This window comes from Macrobrachium rosenbergii, chromosome 27, assembly GCF_040412425.1.
Source record: "Macrobrachium rosenbergii isolate ZJJX-2024 chromosome 27, ASM4041242v1, whole genome shotgun sequence".
Taxonomy (NCBI): domain Eukaryota; kingdom Metazoa; phylum Arthropoda; class Malacostraca; order Decapoda; family Palaemonidae; genus Macrobrachium; species Macrobrachium rosenbergii.
In genome coordinates, this window is record NC_089767.1 from 15,432,650 (window position 1) to 15,450,149 (window position 17,500).

Sequence of the window (17,500 nt, forward strand, 5' to 3'; positions counted from 1 at the left end):
GTGATAAAGTTAACATATATATATACATATATATATATATTATATATATATATATATATATAAACATATATATAAATATATATATAAATATAATGCTATTTAAGTATATATATTTTATTTGTGTATATTTCCTCATACGCAATTTCTATGAAAGCTAATGGCACTATTTTCAGAGACTATCGTTTATTTAGACAAAAAGAAATATAGACATATTCAAAATCTACATAAAAAGATAGTCTCTATGAATAATGCCATTAACTATAACAGAAATTATATATATATATATATATATATATATATATATATATATATATATATATATATATATATATATATATATATATATATATATATATATATATCCACACATCCAATGACAGACTACAGTAGACGGACAGGTGAAGGCTGCAGAAACACTCATAGATTGCTTATGTAAATTTATTATCAGTGTCAGCATTTCTTGACCCATGGTCTCATCTTCGGGACATCTAAAATTATAAGATTATAAACAGTATCTTAATGCGCATGATTAAAAATGAATAGATATGCAAAAGGTGAAAATTTTTCTAGTTTCTGCAGTATTCTTTTAGTGTGTTTTATCCTCTTACCTTGAAAGGTGCAGCTTTTATGAAGTTTTGGAAAATATGTAAATGTATTTGAGTGTAAGTGATAATTTTAGTGTAATTGATTTTCCAATTTGGTTGTTATCTTTTTAATAACTATTTATTTTTAATCATACACACTAAAATACTGTTTTGAATTTTATAGTTTTAGATGTCCATTTGTCAAGAAACGTTGACTGTGATAATAAATTTTAGATGGACTCTGTGTTCCTGCGCCATCCCCTGCTAACCATATATATATATATATATATATATATATATATATATATATATATATATATATATATATATATATACTAATATATCTTACTAGTCTCAATTCGTCTTTCGTCTATGAACCCTAGTATTACTTAAGAGTATTCTTTCTTGGGGAGGACTGCTATACAAGTTAACGTCCTATTTACTTGTTTCATAAAATTTACGCGTCATATATATATATATATATATATATATATATATATATATATATATCAATCATATGAAAACATTGTTAATTGTCAATAATCATAAAAGAGGAAATAACATTAAATTACGAACTAAAAGTGAGACTTTAAGCCCCTTTCATTAAGAGAAGCTTACGATAGCAAGTGAGAATTATTGGTCGTATTAACTTGCAAAAGCCTTGACATACATAAAAACAGAAATGTTAAAAAACTAGGTATGTATGGCAAATGCATAATTCTTTAGATGAAAACAAAAAAAGGTAATGGGGTTTACTAACTTACAATACAAATGGTCCCATCAAACCTCTTCAGAACTAGACCTATGCTCAGTCCATTGATCGTAAACATCCTATTGTGTCACAGAACACACTAGAAAAACTATCAAATAAGTAACCATCTCCGGAGGAAAACATTGCCAATAATATTAAGAGCAACAAATCAGCAAGTGAAAAAAAAAAATGGTAGGTGAATGAAGGTTTGACTCCAGTAGCAAATGTTTCCCCTTGAACAGAGGCACCAGGAATAAAACCAGAGGTGTGAATGTGTTGGTGTATGATTGATTGTACGTACGTGCATACCACTAATGGGAGTGCGTGTGTGTATGCGTGATTCGGGGTTTCAAAGTTCGCTGCAGTGTACAACATATCACTTTATCAGTAACTGAGACAGATAAAGAACGGACGCTTACAAAGGTAAAGGTTATGCAATGAGAGTTTTAAATATTGTCAACGTTTTTTGACTCTTGCGGAATGATAGCTGGATAGATAGAAAAAGAAATTCCAGATATTTTTCTTTGTTATCACGTCTAGGTCTACGAGAGAGTGTATCAGAAAATAAATGACAAAGGTTTGGGTTTAAACACAATGATTGTTTTATTAAGGAAAATTTTCGGTCAAGAACAATGATTATTAATAATAAAAAAAAAGAGTTATCGCCATCATTGTACTTTATATGGAAAGCAAGTCAGTCATCATATTATCTCGACAACTATCAGTCATTCTGTTCAGATGGTGGTGTATCTCTTCTCGGAATTACTGTCAATATCTTAAAGAAGCACCTTAAACTGGGTAATGCTCTTGTTGCCTATCACTAGGTGATACGTTACAGTGTAACAAACTCCCCATATTATCACTTGATATCCGTCTATAAAAAGAAGACACTACCATCGGGTTTTCGCATCCTAATCACGACAGTCTTCGAGTATTTAGACTGATGTGACGAGGAAAACTCGATGAAAGTCGAGCAGATTAAATACCTTCAAAAGCCTTACATTTTGAGGCTTAAACAAATGGGCATTGGGGGGCACTTCTTGTGCTATTACTGAATTTTTAACTAATATATTGCAAATATTAATTGTTGATGGGTGCTTGTGGTTAAAGTAACGAATCCTCTGGTGTTTTGTAAGGGTAGTGTTCTTGGCCCATTTATTTGTATGTAAGCGATATGAAGTTTGGCCTTGAAAAAAACTTGTTTAGGATGCAAATGATACTGCACTATTTGCATCGATACACCTGAGTACAAACATGTAATTGAAGAATCCCTTAACAGATATTTAGTTAAAATTAAGATAGGTCCAAGACATTGGATTCTACCCACCTAACTCTTTTCATTGAACTATGTGTCTTTCTTTTAAATTAACTTTTAAGAAAAGCACATTGTCTACTTCCTCTTCACTTGCACAAATATGGGTATGCTGAGAGAGTCTTCTAAAAAAATTTGAGATCTGTTGATCCAGAAGTGTTCTTTTATTGAGCCATGATTTGAATATTGTTCCCCAGTCCGCTCTTCAGCAGCTGCCTCACACCTTCAATTGGTGGAAAAAATGTGAATTTATCGAATTTTCATTCTTTAAGGATCTTATTATTGAATCTCTGTCTGACAACAACGAATTCAGGTAGTTCACTGTGCGTTTTTTATAAAAAAAGTTTTCATAATCTCGATCACCCATTGCATTCAGATCTTCACAGAGTATAGTCAGCACCATAGTGCTAGGTATTATGAAGTTAATATTATGAAGTTAGTGCTAGGTATATTATGAAGTTATGTTGCGATCAAATTATGGATAATCCCCCTGGTCATTTAGTTGAAGCATCGAATTTTCAAGTCTGAACATGATGTTGAGCAGGCTCACATGAACCTCTTGCCATAAGTTATTTAACACATCTTTTTGTTCTGTTGTTCTTTGCCATTTCTCTCATATAATGTATTAACACATTTGGGATTTCTTTTTCCAAAATGAGTTGCCACCAGCATCGGGGCATTTAGGCTCATCGCTTGCATAATTAATAATGACAATAGTAAAGCAGCGATTGGCCGTCCACGGTGAAACGCGCACGGTGTAACCATATGCAGATACGCAACAAGTACATGAATACCAAACCAGTACTCACTAAAGCTTTACACATTAGTCGCGCAAGGCAAGGTTCTTGCCTTGAGGAAGGCCCTCGCTAAAATAAACAATTCTGAGTCCTTTTTCCAGAGCTTTATTAGTTTTAGCTTTGCTGCCAACCTGTCCGTTTGTTCATGGCGTGAATGGAGAGCATTGCTTTCTTACGTTTGCCCACGTTACTTCAATCTTCGTAAGACAAAATAGTAGTACTAATTAACTTCTGGGCTACGGCAGACTCAAGAAATCTCGTGTTCAGTTCGTTCCTTAGTTCTCTAAAGAAAATGGTTCATACAGGAATATGCGTTTATAAATGTATAAAGTAAGTAATGTAATGTACACAAATATATATAGCACACACATTATATATATATATATATATATATATATATATATATATATATATATATATATATATATATATATATATATATATATATATATATATATATATATATACTATATAAAATATATATATATATATATTTATATAAAATATACATATATATATATACATATATATATATTATATATACATATATGTTTCATTATATAAATTAGAGCCCCCACAGAACAAATGGAAAGTTATGAAGTTTTCTGCTATAGCCTATCTCCAAGTACATTATTTTAAGGTTCCATTAAGCTATTTGTCATTTTACATTTCTTGTATTTTCAGACTGAGTGACGGAGTTAGATACTGCCATGGCTAACAACTCGGAGGAAATCAGATGGATTGACTGAATCAGGGCTATAACCTTCAGAGAGGCCAGGGATGCTGGCGCATCCTTCATTTCACGTTCCTGGATAAATAAATACATTAAAAGAGATGAATCCTTTTTTAAAAGAAACTGGAACAAAAATCCATATGACTGTCATCGCGAAAAGAGTGAGAACCTTGGAAGACCTGAAGTCCTTTCTCAGGAGTCAAAAGACATCATAGCTGAGGCAGTGGGTAGACCAAGAAAGTCTTTACATAAATTGGCGCTTGAACTAGAAACAAAAAAGGGAAAGAAGAGAAGTTATAGTGCTGTATATTGTGAGCTTAAAAAATCTGGTATCAAGTCATTTCATGTTATCAGCAAGCCCAACATCACTCAGCAACAGAGAGAAGACCGTGCATGGTTTTGTGGTTCATTTCTTAAAGATTGGGATGAAGCTGACTTTCTCCATGTTGCCGCATCAGACGAATTCTTCATTTACACAGTCAGGAAGCCAAATCATAAAAATGACATCATTTGGACTGCAAAGTTGGATGATATCAGCGATGACGTGCGCTATCGTCAAGTTGTGAAATTTCCTGAATGTTTGGGAATTTTTCTCTTTTTTCACAGCCAAATGGTTACTGTGGATCATCAAAGAAAAAGGACAGTCATGAAATAGCGAATACTGCAGAGAAACTGTGCTTACTGGTGGAGTATTTCCTTTCCTCAAAGATCCTGAAAATGTGTTATCTGTTGAAGAAGTCACATTTTTGCATGATAAGGCACCATGTTTCAAGGCTCTTCAGACACAGGAGCTGCTTCGAAACAGTGGTATCGATTTCTTCTTGTCAAGTGAATTTCCAGGTAGCTCCCCTGACCTTCATGTGTGTGAAAACATTGGTAGTATCTTAAAGGATCGTGCTGGAGAGGGCACAGTGAACTATGATGGTATACCAAGCCTTGACGACCTGCGAAGAGAAGTGACCAAAGTGCTCAGGGAAACGGAGTTTGAGTCTCAGCTTTTTTGCGATATGCTGAAATCATACCCTTCAAGAATGCAGGCTGTGGTACAGGCAGATGGAGGCCACACAAAATATTAAATACTCAGAGAGAAACTTAAATAAATACCTGTTCTGAATCACTTTTGTTTTTGTCCATATCAATATTAGTTTATACTGTAGAGGGGGGGCTCTAATTTTGAAACACCCTGTATATATAATATATATTATATATATATATATATATATATATATATATATATATATATATATATATATATATATATATATATATATATATATATATATATATATATAATTTATTAGTACATGCGTATGTAAACAAACTCACTAGTAAGTTGTAATTTTCCATTTTAGAACAAACAAAACTCCACTTTCAGGGAAAGATTTACCAAAAGGTTTACTTCATTTTAGTGAGCAGAAGATAACCCCTAGGTGTCCTAAGAGATTTAAAGATTTAAGGGTTAATTCTCTTTCTCTTTCTGTGTGTGTGTGTGTGTTGCACACTCTTAATGCAAATTGATCTTAGGTCTTCTAAAGTAATTCTATGCACCAATTTACAGATACAGTGGCCTGTATTTGACTAAGAGAGCCAATGTATAAACATAATTTAGTTACTGGTATTGTGTTTCTGTCTATGAACAGGTTTCCACGATATCTGTAGGAGTAGAGTCCTGTGATCCTGTCTGTGATTGAGTCCCATCGTTTTGTAAAAAAATAAAGCCCTAGGCTTTGTGTTGGAATAGTTCCATGGTTTTTATCTAGGAAGATAGTTCCAAGTTGTTGGATGAAAGAGTTCTATGCTTTCCCTGTGAGTAATAATCTTACTGTACAAACCATAACGTGTATCATGACATATTTTCTCCTAAGGTAATAAATTACGCGTTTACAGCCAGTCTCGCCATTGCCCCGAGCTTATAATGTTTTTATAATCTTTTATAATGCTGTCGCCATTTTTGAAGGGATGGTTCACTATTTAAGGTGATAATGAAAATAATGCAGCCACTTTCATCTTTATCAAGACTTTGAGAGTCTCAGTGAAGCCAACCCACATTTAGAGCAATGTCATCGATTACATTTGTTGCCATGCAAAATCACGGAGACTGGTATGCTGGAAAACTAGGTGAAATCGAATAAAGCTAGAATCTTGATTCATCGAAATCCCCGGAAAAGACAACATAAACACCTAGACCGATGTCCAAATTCCAGACTTGCAACGAAAGTAGGATTTTTACTTGGCATCGTGACCTAAGAAAAAACCTTGATGCTCCTCCATATAGAATCGAAACTCGCTTAATCACCCAGACGGCGCAGGCGTTGCAAAAGGGCATATTCGGTAAATGTCAGAATGTAGTAATCTAGCAGACTCCAACCTTTGTGCACTGGTGTGCCACGTCAGATTTGCAAATGCGTCATTATTGACCATAATATGAAAAGTGCTGTAAAAACGCGCGCATTAAGAAGGATGAATGTCGCGCATCTCCTTGTCTCCTGATCTTAAATATTCCATAATAAGATTTTCTCGGGTCATTCTTTAGATTTTTACCAATCATTCATGTTTCAGTTCCGTTGCAAAAGCGACGAATTATGCTCATGACCGATGGCTCTTAAATTTTTAACAAAAATCAAGTTGTCTCCATTTCTAATTCGGTGTAAATACTACTGGCAAAAATTAGACCAAGTCTTTCTCAAAATTGGATTGACGTCCTTCTGTTAATCTATTTGAGCCTTCTAAACCCGGAGAATGACTGACTTCTCTTCGCTACGGTTCAGGAACTATGCAAACCAAATGCAAATAAACGTATAATCAAACCCCATTCATACCTGTCCAAGTTACCATTTGTTATCGGAAAGTCAGAATGTCTTTCCTCACCTGACAACGATAACGATATGATACTGATCTGATGCGGTGTATTTGAAGTTTATCCATTATTTGCGCGTCTTCATCTCTCTCTCTCTCTCTCTCTCTCTCTCTCTCTCTCTCTCTCTCTCCATCTTTATAATTACTTGAACTACTTTACATATTCCAACACAATTCTTTTAACAAGAATTAAAGACAGTGGACTACTGACGTAAGTTACATTTGTTTCGCAATTACGGTAAATTGTGTAAATGACCCGAATCACCTTGATGTCCCTCAGTCTTATCTTCTTTCTCCTCTGCGCCCGTTTCTCCTGCATAAAAACCGGTCCCCGTCGAAATGCTGAATCACGCATTGTACATGCTCACATTTTCCAATTATCTTTTATAACAGTTGACACGAGATTTTATGAATAGTATTTTTTGTTGCTTTTTTTTTGCAAGTATTCTCGTTTTGTAGATAGCCGAGGTATGAGCATTCTCTTTCTAAATCTACTTGAAATTTGTTTAATAAGAGAGAAATTTGGCTCAACAACTCCTTCAGACATTAAATTTGGACTGTAAAAGACACTTCTCTTCTCTTCTAAACCTTTTGCACACACCCTGTTCACTTCTCAGCTTCATATATAGTCTCTGACTTATCTCTTCTCTCTTCTTATTATCACCTTCAGCTATATTTGCTCCCAGATACCTTCATGAATCAACCGCTTCCGTTCTGCTGCCATCCACAGACATGTCCAGCCCTCCATCATCCAGTTAGACTCATAGTTACCCTAAGACCTATTCATACCCACAATCACTTTCAATAATTTCACTAGTTGCTGGAATTGCCCTTCACTAAGCCCAGTCAACAACGATGAATCTTCACACTTCATTTATGACACCGTCATCTCTTATCTCTTTTTTCTTTTGAGTTCTTGCAACAACATATCTATAATGACAGTAAAGAGATATGGAGATGTAACACGTCCTTGTCAAACGCCTACTGTTACACCAAACCAGTCACATAATCTAGCAAATAATTAACTTCCATCAATATAAACTAGCTCTTTCAAATTACCCATTATACCATATATCCTCTGCATACTGCACAGTGAATCTGTTATGAGTTTTCTCTTGGTTCGTGTATTCCACATACTTCCTTTTTGCTTTATTCTCCAGTTTCCCGCACACCATATAGCTTCCAATGTATCCTGGGCAATGTTATAGCCTATAATTATTAGATTGAAAGGTATTATCAAATTTACCCTCGTGCATAGAAATAGTTATGATTTTCATTCGTTCCTTAGGCACCTTTCCGTTTATTGACAAACCTTATAAACCCTGGTACTTTCACCTTCATACCACAGCCTCCCACTGGTAATCTCAGCGACTCCTTACATCCTCGACAACTATTTCCACAGGTACTTTGAAACCTATCCGAATTGTTTCCTTTCTTGTGTCATTCAGTTCCGCCTCTCCTCTATCCTCCACATTTAACAACTCTTCGAAATGGTAACTCAGTCCACACACACACACACACACACACACACACACACACACACACACACACACACACATATATATATATATATATATATATATATATATATATATATATGTATATATATATATATGTTTGTGTGTCTGCAAGTTTGTGCCCGTGGATTAGTTTGTGTGTGTTGTGATCATTGTGAGATAATAAACACACACACACACAAACACACACACACATATATATATATATATATATATATATATATATATATATATATACATATATACACACACACATATATATATATATATATATATATATATATATATATATATATATATATATATATATATATATATATATATTAAATTCAAATGCAAAATCTACCACTCCGGCATCTTACTGGTTGCTCTGGTGTCCTGTCGTGTCTGGATTCAGTTAGATATCCAAGGCTACAGATGCGACTATTTTATAGAAGTGTGCATCTACAATTAAGCTACTGTACTTGATACCTGAACTTGAGAGAAAGTGTGAACATTGTGCGCAAGTGAAGTATTTCATAATCGGTTGCGTTGTGACTGATGTCATATATTACCCCACCTTAGACAAACAAGCGCCTCTTCCAAGGCATCCAGCTGTGACCGAAGACGTCCTCCCTTTCCGGGGAATTTCGCTCAGTATCCCAATACGGCGCCGTGCTCAAATCGCCCGAAACATTTAGGAATGCTTTGCAGAGGGAGCTCGAAAGCTACGTGCACTTTGTAGCGTCGCTCCGTTTCATCATGATAACTCGACTTTTCCTATAATGCCGTAAGTTCTTAATGTTATTTGGAGCCGTAAACAACAGAAAACTGTCCCATACTTATTGAACGATTGATTTGTTACAAAAATAGCCAGGTGACCCTCTTTATCCAATCCAGCACCCCAAGGCACTTCTCTTTACAACTCCTATTTTCTTTTGCAATAATTCCTAATTATAACTGTTCTTTAAAAACTATAATGACTTTTAAAATCTCAATACGTATCCCATAGACCACTCTAGGAAAATATCGCTCACTAACAGTATGACGCAGAAGATTATTATACTCCTCCCCTCCACTAAGGTAAAACATTTACTGACAAAGTTCTTGGAGTCACGGCCGTGTTTGCTCTCCCTTGACGACTTTATTCTTTGCCGTTACCACAATCTTACTGTTGAACCACACCAGAAATAGGCGGTAATACAACACGATGAACTCTGTGAGTGAGGCGGACGCTGTTTCTACCACCCCCCTGACTCACCCTAAACCACTGCATACCCGAAATCCCACTGCGTGGGTGAGCCGTGAACAAGTGCACAAGCCTAATCAATACGCAGACACGCACACGGCGTTCCGTTTCACATAAGTACACACGCGTGCGCACACACACATATACTAACACAAGCCGTCAACGATTCCCTACTAAACACGCCCAACCAGTTACGCCTGAGTAAAACTTGCGCACGTAACTAACTGGCGCTCCTCTTCTCTTCTTCTGCCGCATCTATCAAGGAATTCAAGTATTACACCAACTTTCTCGAAAAATGCGGCAGACGTTATTTCGCGATTCACCGTTACTTTCGCCGGTGCTTTCTTATACCGCGAATGTGGTGGTTACAAAAGGCATGGAGCTTTGCTGCTTTTCTATGTGGTGATATTTTGAAGTACATCTGAGAGGAAAATCAATAGTTGGGGGGAAGTTATGCGAGGCCTCGTCACCCACTCAAGAAATGGCTCGGAGGAAAGGCTTAGGAAAATCGATAAACATTGGTCTCGTGCGTTGGGAAGACATATTATTTACAAGTCGCACGATGAGTAGACGATATGTGCTTGTGGAAAATCTGCAACTGAAGGAAGACGCTCAAAATGAGGATGCCACTGCATTTTACCGATTATATATATAGAATATATATATATATATATATATATATATATATATATATATATATATATATATATATATATATATATATATACAGTATATATCAAACACCACAGGAAGAAATGGAAAACGGTTGTAAATCCGGACAAGTGTCGAGCTCTATTGCTAAGCCATCTTCAGTTCTCTGAAGATGGCTTAGCAATAAACCCGACACCGGTTAGGATTTACAACCTTTTAATTTTTTCCTTGTGGCGTTTGATATATCAATAACATGTCAGGGTGATTATGTTTATATATATATATATATATATATATATATATATATTTACTCACGTCATATCGAACCCAGGTCTCTCAGGTGGAAAGCAAGGGCGTTATGGGCCATACAAGTCTAAAAGAAGTTGGAACCTGAGAGCAACTACTAAGTTACCTTTAACTGTTTGCATACCAGCGAGTTTTCCCAACTTCCTGACTCAGCAATGACCCAATAGACAACATTTTTCGAATTATCCCTTGTGAGTGAATAAGATAGAAATCATCAACACACAATCACGTGAGAGTCGGGAAGTTGGGGAAAACTCGCTGGTATGCAAGCAGTTAGCTCCCAGGTATTAAAGGATAAAGTTGCTCTACATTCCAACTTCTTTAGACTTGTTTGGCCCAGTGGCTAACGCCCTTGCTTTCACTATTGATCCCGACTGAGTCAGAAATTTATTTCACACGTGATTGTGTGTTGATGATTTATATATATATAATAATATAATATATAATAATAATAATAATAATAGTATATAGTAAGTGTGTAATATGTTTTCTTGTATTTGGGAAACAACTTCCGCTCTTGATATTAAAGGATAAACTACATGTTCTCTGTTTGAATAGCTAAAGCACTATTGAATAGACTGCAGATTTATAATAATAATAATAATATGGAAGGAGTCTCTGTCTTAGGGGAGTCATGAAAACAATTGTTGTTTTAACGGGATTTAGAGTGCAGAGTGTGTTCTCTATTATTATAATCTTCCATTCTGCTGGTAGATGGTATAACAAATATCAGTGGAAATTTATCATACCTTCTACCTGAGGACGAGAAGAATCTAAGAAGGAGAAAACAAAGGACTCTCTACAAACTAAATGCCGTTGGAATAATAATAATAATAATAATAATAATAATAATAATAATAATAATAATAATAATAATAATAATAGCATGAGTCACTAAAATGGTGAAGAAATCCACAGTGGTATAGAATTGTGAAGGGGAATCGAGCAAGTTCTCGAAAGCTCTCTTTTTTATAAATATTTCTAAAATGTATATTTACATCTACACCACTGGATTTCTTCACCAATAATAATAATTTTAGGATAGTCTTTATAGATTTTTAGTTATAGAGAGAGAGAGTAAAGAATGGATAATATAATAATAACATGACAGTCCTTGTAGATTCTTTGTTATATTTGAGAAAGAGAGAGAGAGACTAAAGAATGGATAATATAATAATAACATGACAGTCCTTGTAGATTCTTTGTTATATTTGAGAGAGAGAGAGAGAGAGCCTAAAGAATGGATAATATAATAATAACATGACAGTCTTTGTAGATTCTTTGTTATATTTGAGAGAGAGAGAGAGCTAAAGAATGGATAATATAATAATAACATGACAGTCCTTGTAGATTCTTTGTTATATTTGAGAGAGAGAGAGAGCTAAAGAATGGATAATATAATAATAACATGACAGTCCTTGTAGATTCTTTGTTATATTTGAGAGAGAGAGAGAGCTAAAGAATGGATAATATAATAATAACATGACAGTCCTTGTAGATTCTTTGTTATATTTGAGAGAGAGAGAGAGAGAGAGAGAGAGAGAGAGAGAGAGAGAGAGAGACTAAAGAATAGATAATATAATAATAACATGACAGTCCTTGTAGATTCTTTGTTATATTTGAGAGAGAGAGAGAGAGAGAGAGAGAGAGGGGGGCTGAACAATGGATGAGGTGAGATTCGCAAAAGGTCTCAGCCTGAAGTGTTCAGCCCGAAATAAGGCTCCGCTCCCGGCGTCACACTTGAAGCCTTTCGTGATTTGTCTGTCCTTTGCAACACAATCATCGCTGCATTGCATCGCATTACGTCATTTCTTCCTGCCGGTTTTTTATTCCGCCATTCTTTACTTTCTGACGGGTGCAGATTTCATTTGTAAAGCGTGGGTGTTTATAACACTGGTGAGATCAAAGCACTCTCATATATATAATTATATATATATATATATATATATATATATATATATATATATATATATATATATATATATATATATATGTACACATACACACACACTATATATATATATATATATATATATATATATATATATATATATATATATATATATATGTACACATACACACACACTATATATATATATATATATATATATATATATATATATATATATATATATATATATATATATATATACATACATACATATTTGTCCATACAATTCTCTTGATGGCTCAGGGTCAAAAGTCAGTATTGTTGTTTCTAAGTCAGGCAGAGGTTAGATTCCCACTGGTGACGAAGCACTTATCAATCATAATTTCCCTTGGGTGTCAGTTATTGCTGAGGTATAGCGAATTGGATCGTTAACAATATTCTGGCTTAATATTTGTTATTTGTAATATTTATCTTCTAGAGAAGGAAACTCCATATATATACTGTATATATATCATGTATATATACATATATATACTGTGTATATTTATATATTATATACATATATATACATCTATATACACATATACATATATATATAAATACATGATTTTCTTCTTTAGAAGATATATAAGTATTGGACGAATACTGCAATTGTATCATGCCTTAGTTTTTGATGCGAAAGCCCCTTTTCCGTTTAATTTCAAAACGTTACATGTAGACCGATAGAAACTGTTATATAATATATACATATATATACACATACTTATATATATACATATAGGATTTTCTTCTTTAGAAGAAATAAAAGCATTGGGCGAATACTGAAATTGTATCACGCCTCAGTTTTTGATGCGAAAGCCCCTTTTCCGTTTAATTTTAAAACGTTACATGCAGACCGATAGAAGCTGGAACCTGAATATTCATGATCATTTAAATTCTTCGTCCATCTTCTCCCACAAGTGTTTTGCTTCGTCACATTCGATTGACATCATTCGTTGCACTCACAAGTGTCCCCAGCTCCCCGTTTTGCTTATTTTGGTTTATTACAATTTATATACTTTATTTCTGGCGCCACTTCATAAGGTTTTTATAGTTTCTGAACCATCATTGCTCCATCAAGTAATAAACACTAGCAAATACTGAAGCTCATAGTTAATGATATAAGAAATTTGCAGTAGTGTTTGTTTCTAAGAGGGAGGGTCAAAGTCGTTAAGGATGTATTTTATTTCTCACTAAAAATAAGAAACTTGTCGAGAGCCATTCTTCTGGTGGTACACTGTTGGATCACCATAGATTTTACTCGTTAGGGCAAATTGTGACAGATTTATTATAGAATCTGGGAGAGGAGATTGCTCAAGATTTTGGAAAGCTTTGATATTTACCACAGTGGAGATTCTTCCGAGGTAGCGTCGAGCCGTTTAGCTTTCTGTGTTGTATTATACACTTTCATCTGAACATCGTTATGTTTTGTTATATTATCCTCAGCCAATTGCAAATACTCATATTCTATGCAGTTCCAGAGTACTTTTAGTTTTCTGTAAAAGAAAACTATTGAGATGGCTTTGTCTGTCCGTTCGCACTTTTTCCGTCTGCCCTCAGATCTTAAAACCTACTGAGGCTAGAGGGCTGCAAATTGGTATGTGATCATCCACCCTCCAATCATCAAATACCAAATTGCAGCCCTCTAGATTCAGTAGTTTTTTATTTTATTTTAGCCATGATCGTGCATCTGGCAACGCTATAGGACAGGCCAACACCGGGCCGTGGATGAAAGTTTCATGGGCCGCAGCTCTTACAACGTTATACGGTGTACAGAAAACTCGATTGTGCCGAAGAAGCTTCGACGCATTTTTTACTCGTTTTGTATTGAAATAACCTATCGCTTTCGTCACCAATTGACAGCCAGTCCTGTTGACAGTCTCCCATGTCTCCCGGTCCACAAATATATTGAGAATTATTTGACTTGTCCTTAATCCTCTATACTTTTCGCTTACAATCTGCTCATTTTTACATATTTCTATTTTCGTGTTTGTTGTTCACACAACAGCTGCAGTAGACCATTCTTTTAAACACCATACCACCAAAAATCACCGTTTCGTTCGTCAAAACATTATTTTGTCCAAACAGTCTTGTAGGCTTGTTTTACATGGATGGCTACTCATTTTGAATAATAATAATAATAATAATAATAATAATAATAATAATAATAATAATAATAATAATAATAATAATAATAATAATAATATTTATTACCTTTTTCGACCTTAATTGATTTCTTTAATATTCGCCTTAGATTCTTCTCTATCACTTTACCGCCTTTTTCACATACAACATCCTTTACAGCGTTAGCCATCCATTCTTCTCCAAACACCTAATGAAAATTCAAAAGTACTCTTCGAGTCCTGGATACTCTAATTAAAACTTGGAATAAAAATTAAGTCAACTGTTCTTCAATCTTCCTCCCCGAGTCGGAAATTGAAGTGATTGTTGCAGATTGAATGACAGGGAGTTAAGTACAACTTTGTGACTCAGATTTAAATACTTACAAATGAAAATCACGCTTATGATATCAGGAAGGAATTGAATCGAAATGAATATAGAATTTAGGCCAAAGGCCAAGCACTGAGACCTATGAGGTCATTCAGCGCTGAAACGGAAATTGACTGTGGAAGGTTTGAAAGGTGTAACAGGAAGAAAACCTCGCAGTTGCACTATGAATCAATTATTAGGAAAGGGTGGAAAGTAAGATGGAAGAAAGAGAATATGAAAGGGGGTACAGTGAAAGGAACGAAACGGGTTGCAGCTAGGGGCCGAAGGCACGCTGCAAAGAACCTTAAGTAATGCCTACAGTGCACCGTGTGAGTTGCACCGATGACGCTACTCCCCTATAGGAAGATTTCAGGAAGGAGTATATGGCTGACAATTAAAGGAAAATTTGGTACACGACGCTTAAATTTGTCGATCATTAGAAATTCATCTGAGGACATGAAATGCCTGTCAATCTAATATGAAAAATGAGGAGTATATGAATATTTCCCACACAGACCGGAAGAGATGAGTTACAGAGGAAGCTCTGAGACGTCTGCAGCGGGGAAGATTAAAAGCCGCCACACGGTCTCGTAACACTTTTCCTTAATCCTGCCGACAAGACTTTCTTCTCTCGCAAAGTCCTCCTCTCGACTGCAACGGTTGAGATGAATCATACTACACGTAAGCAGTATGTCATTACTGGTTAGTGGAGAAGCTAACTCCAGTTCCCGGAACCCCCGTTCATCTGGTCGCTGTGAAACCATACGCAGCAACAGGGAGCTATTGCTCTGGTTTCCCATCCGCCTGGACATTTAAACGATCCACCTTTTCATCAGATCTTCATGAAATTTCTCAGGGAGTTATCCCACTCTCCCGTTATTATGCGTCCCAGACGATTATGGCAATATCTTACTTTGAAGGTCACGAGGTTGCAAATGTGGCAAAAATCACAAAAAATCGAATTTAATATTCATTTTCGATTTTTGGTGATTTTTGCCATATTTGAATATTAATTATTCTTATTATTTCAGAATCTACTAATTTCTTTGGAAAGAGTCATAATATCTGTGACAGAGAATTTGCGCTGTCTAGATATTTCGTACCTTCTCTTCGGGCGCCAATACACTTGTGGCATCTGCATTTACAGACAGTACTTCCAGAATCTCCAGTACTGGAAATGCATGAAAGCAGCAGCATAGTTGCACTTTTTATTTGTCCCTTCAAGATTTTAGCTTTGGGGACTGGAAGAAGTGCTGAAAATATTGTAAGTGTTGCCAGTAAGTTATAGATGCCACATGTGGATTAGCGCCTGAGGAAAATAAAAGAAAGACGGTGTCATAAAAGCATAATTTTATATATTCGTGTAACTGTGCTTTACGAGGCTAGATGGTGCTATTTATTTGTTTATTTCTTTGTAAAAGCAAACGTCTGTAAGCTGTTCAAACACTTTAGTTTCTTAATTCATAATCTGATTTCCTAGGAAACAGAAATGTCTTGTGTTTTAAAGCTTCTATACTTGTTCTCTCTTTATGAAATTACTTCAAGAGGATAATAACCATCTTTGGTGATAATGCTTCGGTAGATGTTTATAATACAGACGCAGGACTAGTGATGAGGGTATTAATGCATTAAGAAAAAGACGCACAAAAGAAATCAGCAGAAATAAGTAAATCAGAGACTTTCTAGACATAACCATTACATCACTCGCAGTGTGTTTCCCATGACCTTAGATCAGAGTTTCATGCATCACTGAGTTGTGCAACGCTAATTGCTTCATCTTCTGGGTTGTTACCAAACAAACTTCATTCTTTTATCGTGCAGATCTAAGTATATTTCTCTACAGGCATTACCTTAAAGAGACGCAGCACATACCCCGTTATTTTCTTAGATATTTACCATAAAATGCAACAAGCGCATTTAGTTATGTTCCCTAAACGCTTGAACTGGAAAGTTTTAATTTCAAGGCAATTAACAGGAAAGTTGTAGGAGCCTGTCACTCGTAAAGAAAGTGGCTCAAACAGTTCGGCTAAAATGTGCAAAGAGAACAGAGTTTAGAATTAAAAAGTTACGTTTATTTGTCGGACAAATGTGTTTTTTTTATGTTGAACAAGTTGCTTTGTTTTATGAAAGCCAAAAAAGCATAGACATTGTGTTCTTTTTTCTTATTTACGAAAAGAATGAGCAAATTGTTTTCAAACAGGAGCATTTCATACTACATTGTGGTCTATAATAAATGAAATAAATAAACCGCTTGACAATGGACTTTGGAATGCCTTCAAACACGCACTACTGGCAGTTGTATTTATAAAAAAAGACGTGGTAGAAGGACAAGGTTTACTTTTAAC

General features: G+C 35.0%; 1 protein-coding gene across 4 annotated transcripts in view; it reads right to left on the bottom strand.

Moving 5' to 3' along the window:
* Positions 1-10,407, bottom strand: part of LOC136853427 (lysine-specific demethylase 9-like) — a 141,736-nt gene extending 131,329 nt beyond the window's left edge. The window contains exon 1 of one of the 4 annotated variants that reach the window (XM_067128977.1): positions 9,920-10,407. The gene's annotated coding sequence lies outside the window, so the exon portion shown is untranslated. The other 3 variants (XM_067128976.1, XM_067128979.1, XM_067128978.1) reach the window with 3 other exon arrangements.
* Positions 10,408-17,500: the final 7,093 nt, after the last annotated feature.